Source organism: Phalacrocorax aristotelis, chromosome 1 (genome assembly GCF_949628215.1).
Source record: "Phalacrocorax aristotelis chromosome 1, bGulAri2.1, whole genome shotgun sequence".
NCBI lineage: Eukaryota > Metazoa > Chordata > Aves > Suliformes > Phalacrocoracidae > Phalacrocorax > Phalacrocorax aristotelis.
In genome coordinates, this window is record NC_134276.1 from 49,718,962 (window position 1) to 49,728,702 (window position 9,741).

A 9,741-nucleotide genomic window follows, 5' to 3' on the forward strand; every position below is an offset into this window, starting at 1 on the left:
TCAGCAATCCTTGTCAGAAAAGGTATTTAGGATATAGATTAACATTAGCTACAACAACCTACATTTACCACATGTCCATACCACCGTTACTGAGGACACAGGTAGAAACCACAGCAGAATGGATGGCCTGAGTGTTACACATTCAGGTAGGAAAAGAGCATGACTAAGTCTTGCTTTTCTCCAGCAGCCGGGCTGAGGGTGTCATAAGAGATGAAGTCTTTGGTTTTTTTTCTCCTTTGCTCCCACAGAGTGAGTGTACCCTGGAAGAAAAGCAGACTTCAGAGGAAAACAAACTTTAGAGGAATAAAACACATCCTTTCAAATCTTGTTTCAAGTTCCCAGCTGATGTGTTTTCCCTGGGAGTATGTGCAAATGGGAATGTGGGATAAATATCTCCATATATGTATCTTTGTGGCTTCTACTGAAATTTTGTGCCTAACATAATGGTAAAAAAGTAAATCCTAAGTCCTATGACGAACAGCTGTACACCCACTAGGTTGAAAGATTTTAAAGAAAACTCATTGACTTTCTGCTTTGTCTCTTTTGAAGACTAATTGCATGTTTGTTTTTCCCAGTACTTCTAAAAGAGTGAAGAGAGCTGATAAAACTGTACAGCTTAATATCAGCCAGTGATTTTCATTATGAAAATTCTTATAATAAAAATATTGTTTAGCTTTCACTAAGGGTGAAGGGTCTAAGTAAAACTGTTAGGCAATTTTCCTTCAAGAAAACTTAGTCAGCAAATAACTGTCCCAAGGCTTTGTTATTTGAAATGTGTTTACCAAGCAATATATTGGGGCAATTCTAATCTAATTGAGAATACTTTTTATATTAAAATGGTGTTTTACTAAGGTACTTTTCCTGTCATGTAAATAATTTTCATTTTGCTCACCTTCAGTAACGGCCCTTCTGGTGGATTTTGGTGGTTTTTTTGTTGTTGTTTGTTTTTTGGATGGTTGGTTTTGGTTGGAAAACAAACAGTCAAAAGAAGAAATAAGTTTAATGAATATTCTTTAAAAGCAACTATAATATTTTACAGTCCTGCATGTGTAATTTTTACAAACCTATGAACTTAAAATTAAACAACAGTTTAGTAAGTTTTCTTCACATAGTCTTATTATGTGGTCTATTAAACTATACTCTTCTAAGTTCCTTTCTAGAACATGTGCACTTGCATCCATTATAGTTAATGCCTGAGTATCCTGGAGAATTCAGAAGAAAATATTTTGACAGCTGAAGATGTTTTGGTCCTGATATTCAACACATGTTGCAACAAATGGTTCCTGAACCTTTGGAGCTTATGTCACAAGAATTAAAACCCAATGGAAACATACTTAGAGGCCTTACTAAAATCTTAAGGGAACTAGTAATTATATTATAATTACATACTGTAATTGTGCCAACTGAAGAATAAGCAGACAAAGAAATGGTAGGCAAAGAAATTAAAGGGAGTTGGGAACTACCTAGTATATTTTTAGTATTTAATTTGTGAGGAGGATATGTGTGAGAAAATTCATAATTTTTTCATTTGGAGTATTAATTGTTGGTAACATGATTTATATACATATATTGTATATAGGTTTATAATACTAAAAGTACTTTGGCATATTTTATATTAAATCGTATTCTAAAAGTTTGGTGGTTTTATTGCTATGGCATCATACTTCAAATTTAATAACCCTCTACTGCAGTTTTCAGTTCTTGGTCATAGGAGATTTGGGTGTGGTTTTTTTTTGTTTGTTTGTTTTTTGTTCAGAACAGTGAGAATGCAGACAATAACAATGTATCTTTGTAATGCCTATAACAAACACACAAAAAATCCTTTTCCATATTTATTTTATATATATAGCTAAAATTTAATAATTGTGAGATACTAGGTAAAATGAATTAAACATGGAGTCTTACTAATAATTCCATTTTGCTTCTAGTTTTGCTTCAGAAAGGAAAGTTTATTTTGAATCAATTTAGTAAAACATTTTCCATCACACAGAATTCCAAAGACAAACATTTATAGAACCTTAAGAAGTTGAAAGCTATTACAGGGATTTTTGTTGTTTCATTTCCTTTCTTCTTGCTTCACGCAGCTTCCATAAAAAAGACTATATACTGTACAAGTAACTTCAGATAAATAGATTTGCAGTGCTATCCAAGACTGAATTCAATTCTGAGTTAAACCATGCCTGCCAATTATTTTCAGCTATTTGATAGACCAGTTCTATTCAATTTAAATTCCATTCTAAACAAAATTTTTTATGCAAAGATAGAGTCAGAAAATGTAACTTTGTAAGATACAGAAACAATAAACAGTTTTATTTTCTTTACTGTTCTTTTTGTGGAAGAAGAGAGAAACAGCAGGTATCTGCAAAAACAGTATATTATAGCACTAGCACTGTAGAGCTTCTAAAGCTGTTGTCAATCTCATGTCAATGTTGTTTTATAGGCAGGATATATGACTAGGTTGGGAGTCAACAAAATCTCTCAAGTTTATGTTTTTAAAAAATAAACAAACCTGTCATCTTTAAAAATATGTTTTAAAATGAATACTTAAATTTCTTAGCTAACGATATAATTTCAATTTATCAACTCAATATAGAGTGATATTAATTCTTAAACCTATATCTTGTACACTAGCTAGGCAGAAATTTCTAGTTTAGTTGCTGTTGAGGGTAATATAGCGTAGAGGGTAAGGAAACTATATACTTCCAAAATATGAAAAAAATACATATGCTTTATTGAGTTGGGATATTTCTAGTAAAGGAGAAAGGTCATAGATAAATGTTCTTTACCATTAGCTCATTTTCCTTCTTCACGTATTCATAATTTAACACACTTCTACAAGGGATTCCACAGACTACTGTATCTTCAGCATATCTGATTACTTTCCTGAAGTGAGGCATAAAATTCGTTTTTTAACCATAACCTTCACTGAAGAAAAAAAATATTAATGGTATTGCTGTCACTATCATTGCATAATCATTTTGCATTTATTTTAATATCTGCTAACAGAATAATTAGGTGGTATTGAAATCAATATATCTATTATTTGACCTCCAGCTCTATGATGGACTGAGATCTTTTAACAGGAAGATAATCACAGAATACATTTAGATGTATATCAATAATATTTAGATTTTATACTGACTTAGAGATTTCTACTTATCTATACTAATATCTAATATGCATCTTTGAGCATGGGTGTATGAACACAGAGACTAATCATGTAATTTTTTATTATTTTATTTGCTAGTGAAGTAATTAACCTTGGAAAAAAACTGTTCCCATTGGGTTGCAGTCCTTGTGAATTCTAATGAGATGAAGAATAAGCTCCGTTTTTATTATCCTAATGTCCAGTACAGTTGTTTTGACAGATACTTACCTCATGTTTTATGAAGCAATTTCATGCACACATTGTTTAAGGTAACATTGGCTCTTGAAGATAAGCACAAGGAAGGAAACAAATTTTTTGAGCACATTGTTTAGGAGAAAGTTGTCATCTGTTGCCTGTATTATGTTTAAGTACTCATTTTCTTGGGAAGTCAGTCAATCTCTTTTTGCGAACAATTACTTCAAGTTAAAAAAAAGCAGAAGGAATGGTATATATGTACTTAACAGCAAGACTGAAACTCCTCAGGTACACATTTTACTAATTTTAAATGCTTATTCTGTCAAAAATAATTGCACAGAATTTCAAGGCCAAGCTTTAATCTTCAGCACATCTGAATTCCTTGCTAAGATCTTTTCTCCTGTGCACTGACTACACAACAAAAGAAGAGAATAGTTTAGAGCAAAACACTGTTATTCATAAAACAAAATCACTTTTCCCTGTATAGTTCTTAAAATTGATTTCATAGTGTACCTATTGCATATAAACAGCTTGTTTAGTGGGCTTACTGGTGAAGAATTTTTCACTGTTTGGTTGTCATGTTAACCAAAGTAATGTTTTTACAAGCTGCAAAGCTCAACTTTTTAGAGGCTTTGCTTGCAAGGAAAAGTCTGTGATTTTTTTTTTCTTCCATATTGAACACTTATTTATGCTCTACAGGGTTAGTTTTACTTTTTATTAAGTAATTGGACCAAATCTCACATTTTCTGTATCCACTGTCAAAAACTGTCTTTTACTTTTGCTGAGATGAATATATCGCAGTTAGAATCATTAAGTTTGGGTAAATTGTAATTATAATGATTTTCAGTGTCAGAACTGCCTAATAAGGGAAGAGTAGATACTTTCTTGATTTCTTTTCCCCCATTAATCAGGATCATTACAATTACATAAATTTTCTGAAAAGTTAACGTATATCAAAGATTGCATAAGTTTCTATAGCAGATATAACATTTTTAAGCTGAAGAATTTCTATAGTGTTTAACATAATGAAGTAAAATCATTATCTCTTCAGCCAGATGACAGCTTGCATTGCAAATAATGCTGATTAAAGACGTAAAAAGCAAATCTGCATCAGCTGATACACTTTTCATATTTTAAATCAAGTTAGTTACAGGGAAAGAAAAGCTGGACCTAGGGCAGAGAATTTAACTCAGAGATACTAGATTCTAAGCATATATTGCTTATATGTTCAAATAGCATAAAAATGCAAAATTAAGGCTCACACAGATGGGAAAAATCATTCAACCACATTGAATTTTAATATAACAGAAACCTTGAGAATAAAAGTTTTATATGAAACATTTAAGGCTCAATTTTTCTCCTTACACATCTCATTTGCAAATAATTTAAACACTGAAGAGTCCCGATTTTCTCAGGATTATAGGTCTTCCCTTTTTATTCCCTGTCATACTAAACAACTGTTCTTCAAAATGCCCCTTCTGCATGTGTGAAGTTACACATATCAATTCACTATTTCTGGTTTTGTTTGTTTGTTTTTAAACAAAAATGGACCTTATATAATTTCCCAATTTGGTTGTTTGATAAATTAACTGGTTTTTTATTATACTTTTCTCAGGAAATGCATATTCAACTTTGGACTGCAAAGCTACAGGCCCCCCTCCCAGAACACTGAACCTACACGTAGAGCAGGACCCTTCTTGCTAGTGCCAGAAGTCACAAGTTTCCAGCCTTCACCACCATGAGTCTTGATCTCCCAGCCAGATAAACACAATACAGTTGAGAGATTCAAGACTTTTGTAAGCTTCAAGATCTCAGGGAAGGCCCATACATGATTTCTGGCATGCAGTCTACTGAATTCCTCCAGCAGCAGCTTCCCTTGACAAAACAAGTGTTCTACCAATGACCATCTGCAGGTAAGAACTCCATGTCTGTACCTTCAGCAAAAAGACCCCATGTCCACCCTGCAGCCCCAGACTTGGAGAGCTGTATTTTTCCTCAGTTTTTCAGTTTGAGTTGATGTCTCTCATATACAAGTGGTAGCTGTTGAAGCTGACATTGAGGTCTGTGTCATGTGGTATATCACCACTATTCCTGCGTACATTTCCTGTTTAACTGCTGCACAAACTACATCATCAGCTGTGTTGTGTCCTACATTGGCACTAATATAGGCCTCTCCCTAGTACCTGCTGAAATGATTCTTGTTCTTCCCTAATCAGGAGTCAGCTGGAATATAAGCTCAAAGTATCCGGTGATCAAGAACAGCTGATACAGTCTGTTAGAAACTGCTAAGACTTGTTAGTAGTCAGAGTTTTCTACAACTATGTTTTTAGGGTAGTAAACATCCTGAAACTCCTTGAAGAGATCCCAGATTGGACATAGATGATTCTGTGGGTCTAGATGAGATAACAACCAAGAATGCTAAAGCTGCTGGCTAATGTTGTTATTATGATATGTTCACCTTTGAAACATCATGGTGTTTCAGGCAAGTTTCCTAGCAAAAGAAAAATGTTATACACAACTTCTAGAAGGGTAAGAAGGATCTGCCTGGCGCTGCTGTGAGGGGTTTGGCTTTTACGACAATGGGGTGTTCTTCAATGACTAAAACATGTTAGATAGGGATGGAATCCACCTGTCTAGAAGGGGTAAGGGAATCTTCAGCAGTAGGCTGGCAAACTTGGTGAGGTGCTCTTTAAACTGAAGGACTTGGTGGGTGGGATCCATTATGGAAATGCTTATACCAGCACATCCAACAGGGGAGTAAGGGCATCCAGTGCGGTGACAAATGTTCCTTAGCCATCTCCCAAGACGTGAAACAGAAGAGTAATTACCTCAAGTGTATGTATACAAATGCACGCAGCCTAGGAAGCAAACAGGAGGAACTGGAGCTCCGTGCCCTCTCAGAAGGGTATGACATCATAGGAGTAACTGAAACATGGTGGGACAACTCAGATGACTGGGGGATCACAATGGACAGTTACAGGCTCTTTCATAAAGACAGGCAGGGTAGAAAAGGTGGATGAGTCTCACTCTACATTAAGGAAAACCTTGAATGTATCAAAGTCAACTATGGTGATTAACACTGCTCTATGGAATGCCTCTGGGTTAACATCAGAGGGGTCATCTCCAAGCAAGACCTCACAGTGGGCATCTGCTACCGACCTTCTAACTACGATGACAATGCTGATGAAGTGATACTTGGGGCACTAAAGCAAGCTTCTGGCCAACAGAACCTGGTCTTTAAGGGTGACTTCAACTACCCAGACATCTGCTGGAAGAACAATACGGCAGCTCACATGTCATCCACTAAGTTCCTGTAATGCGTAGAGGATTGTTTCCTCACACAAATGTTAGATGTGCCAACAAGGAATGAGGCATTGCTGGACTTGTTATTCACAAACCAAGAAAACCTGCTTTGCAATATCTCTTGCAATATCACTTGGCTGCAGTGACCACAATATTGTGGAGTTTGGGATCCTGCAGAGGATGCTGAAGGTCAGTACTAAGACAAGCGAAAGCAAACTTCAGCTTGCTCAGAGCTCACTTGGAAGGGATTCCATGGGATGTTTCCATGGAAGACAAAGGAGCTAGCTGAGTACTGGGAGTTTTTCAAGAACTCTCTCTTGGAAGCACAAAAACAGTTTATACCCTACAAAGGAAAGGGAAGTAAGTGGAGCAAGAGGTCCCCTTGGCTCAACCATGAACTCCTGGGTCTACCCAAATCCAAAAGAGAAGCATACAAGAGATGGAGAAGTGGAGGATTATCTGTTGAGAGCTACAAGGGCATTGCCAGAGTGTGCAGAGATACCGTTCAAAAAGCAAAACCCCAGGTTGAATTGAAACTTGCTGTAGATGTCAAAAATAACAAGAAAGGTTTCCTCAGGTATGTCAACCACAAGCAGAAACAGAAGGAAAACATAGGCCCAGTGCTAAACAGAAAAGGAGAGTCAGTCACCAACAATGTTGAAAAGGCAGAGGTCCTCAACACTTTCTTCACCTCAGTCTTTACCAACACTGTAGGGTCCCAGGCTTTGGGATCAAAATTCCCAGTTGATCCAAATATAGACCCACCATCAGTGAAGGAAGAGTTAGTATATGAATTATTACAGGAGCTTGACCCCTACAAACCGATGGGCCCTGACACCATCCAGCCAGAGAGCTGGCTGATGTCATTGTAAGGCCACTCTCCATGATCTTTGAGAAGTCGTGAAGAATGGGGGGTGTTCCAGAGGACTGGAGGAAGGCAAATGTTACCCCTATCTACAAAAAGGTTTCAAGGGAGGATTCGGTAATTATAGGCCCATCAGTCTTACTACAATCCCTGGGAAAGTTAGGGAATGAATCCTCCTGGGGGACATCACAAGTCAAATGAAGCACGTGATAGGGAAAAGCCAACATGGCTTCACTAAGGGCAGATTGTGCTTGACAGACCTGGTGACCTTCTAGGACAAAGTGACTTGCCTGTTTGACATGGGGCAGGCGGTGGACATTGTCTACCTGGAATCTCCAAGGCTTTTGATACGGTTCCCCACGGCCTCCTCCTGGAGCAATTGATGTGTTATGGCCTAGACAAGTGGTCTGTGCAGTGGGTGGGGAACTGGCTGACAGGCCGCACCCAAAGGGTGGTGGTAAATAGCTTCTTTTCCAAGTGGCGACCTGTCACAAGTGGGGTCCCCCAGGGATTGATATTGGGCCCAATGTTATTCAACATCTTCATAAGTGATCTGGATAACAGGATCAAATGTAGCCTGATGAAGTTTGCAGACGACACCAAGTTGAGTGGGGAAGTAGACACTCCAGAAGGGAGAGCTGTTCTGCAGGGAGATCTGGATAGGCTGGAGGAGTGGGCCAGCAAGAAGCTTATGAAGTTCACCAAGGACAAGTGTAAGGTCTTGCACCTGGGAAAACATAATCCAGGAGTGCAGCACAGACTGGGATCCACCTGGCTGGAGAGCAGCTCTGTGGAAAGGGACCTGGGGGTCCTGGTGGGCAGGAAGCTAAACATGAGTCCACAGTGTGCTGCTGTGGCCAAGAAGGCCAACAGGATGCTGGATTGCACCAAAAAGGGCATCACCAGCAGAGAAAAAGAAGTCATTATCCTACCCTACTTAGAATTTGTCAGGCCACACTTGGAATACTGTGTTCAGTTCTGGTCCCTGCTATACAAAAAGGATGTGGATAAGCTGGAAGGGGTCCAGAGAAGGGCCACCAAGATGATCAGAGGACTGGGAAGCCTGCCATACGAGGATAGGCTGGGAGAACTGGGATTGTTCAGCCTTGAAAAAGGAGGCTTCGAGGGGATCTCATCACTGTGTACCAGTACTTAAGGGGTAGCTACAAAGAAGATGGAGACTCCCTTTTTACAAGGATTCACATGGAGAGGACAAGGGGAATGGGCACAAATTGCTCTTGGGGAGATTCTGATTGGACACAAGAAGAAAATTTTTCACACTGAGGACAGTCAACCATTGGAATAATCTCCCCAGGGAAGTGGTTGACTTGGCCACATTGGATACTTTTAAGATTTGGCTGGACAGGGTGCTGGACCACCTTGTGTAGACTGTGCTCTTCCCAGAAAGGTTGGACTAGATGATCCCTGAGGTCCCTTCCAACCTGTGATTCTGTGATTCTGTGATCTGGGGAATTACAGGTTCGTGGCTAGCCATGACTCAGTCTCTGGGAAGCTGATAGAGCATGGAAGCCATTTCAGAGCATATGAGGGGCATGATGATGATTGGGAACAGTCAGTATAGATTCAGCAAGGACCAATTGTGTCTAACATAATTACCTTATGTGATGAAATGACTGGCTTTAGTAGTAGCAGAATAAGTCCATAGGAGCAGATACCTTTTACCTTAAACTTAGGAAGGTTTTTGGCAGAGTCTCCCATATCACTGTAGACTATTTCAAAAGAAATTATCTGCATAGGTGAACATAAGTTATATAAAAAAAAGCTCAAGAACCAGGCTCAGAATCTTGTAATGAACACTAAAATGTTTAGTTGGCAAAAAAGGCAATAAATTGTCAGAAGGGTATATACCTGAACAGCTGGTGACCATCTGCCTGCTAAAGCAGGAATGAAGCTATATAGTAGTTGGAGAATACATTCTTCTTACCAGCATTCTTGTGAGATTAACCTGCCTCATTAAGTAACTACATGCAGTGGTCAGTTCATCATCATTAACTTAGCAAGAGGTAGAAAAGATATGTCCTGTATAATATCTAACTGTATTTGTGCAACAATGCAGACCTTCTCCTTTTGCCTCATTCCCTGGGGAGTAAATGTTTCTCAGTCATGCCTCAACTCAGCTCTAGAGAGTCATATAAAGGAGAGGGGTGGGGTGGGGAGTGTTTCTTGGGTTTTTTGTTTGTTTTAGTTTTTTGATGCTTGCTTGCAGAGT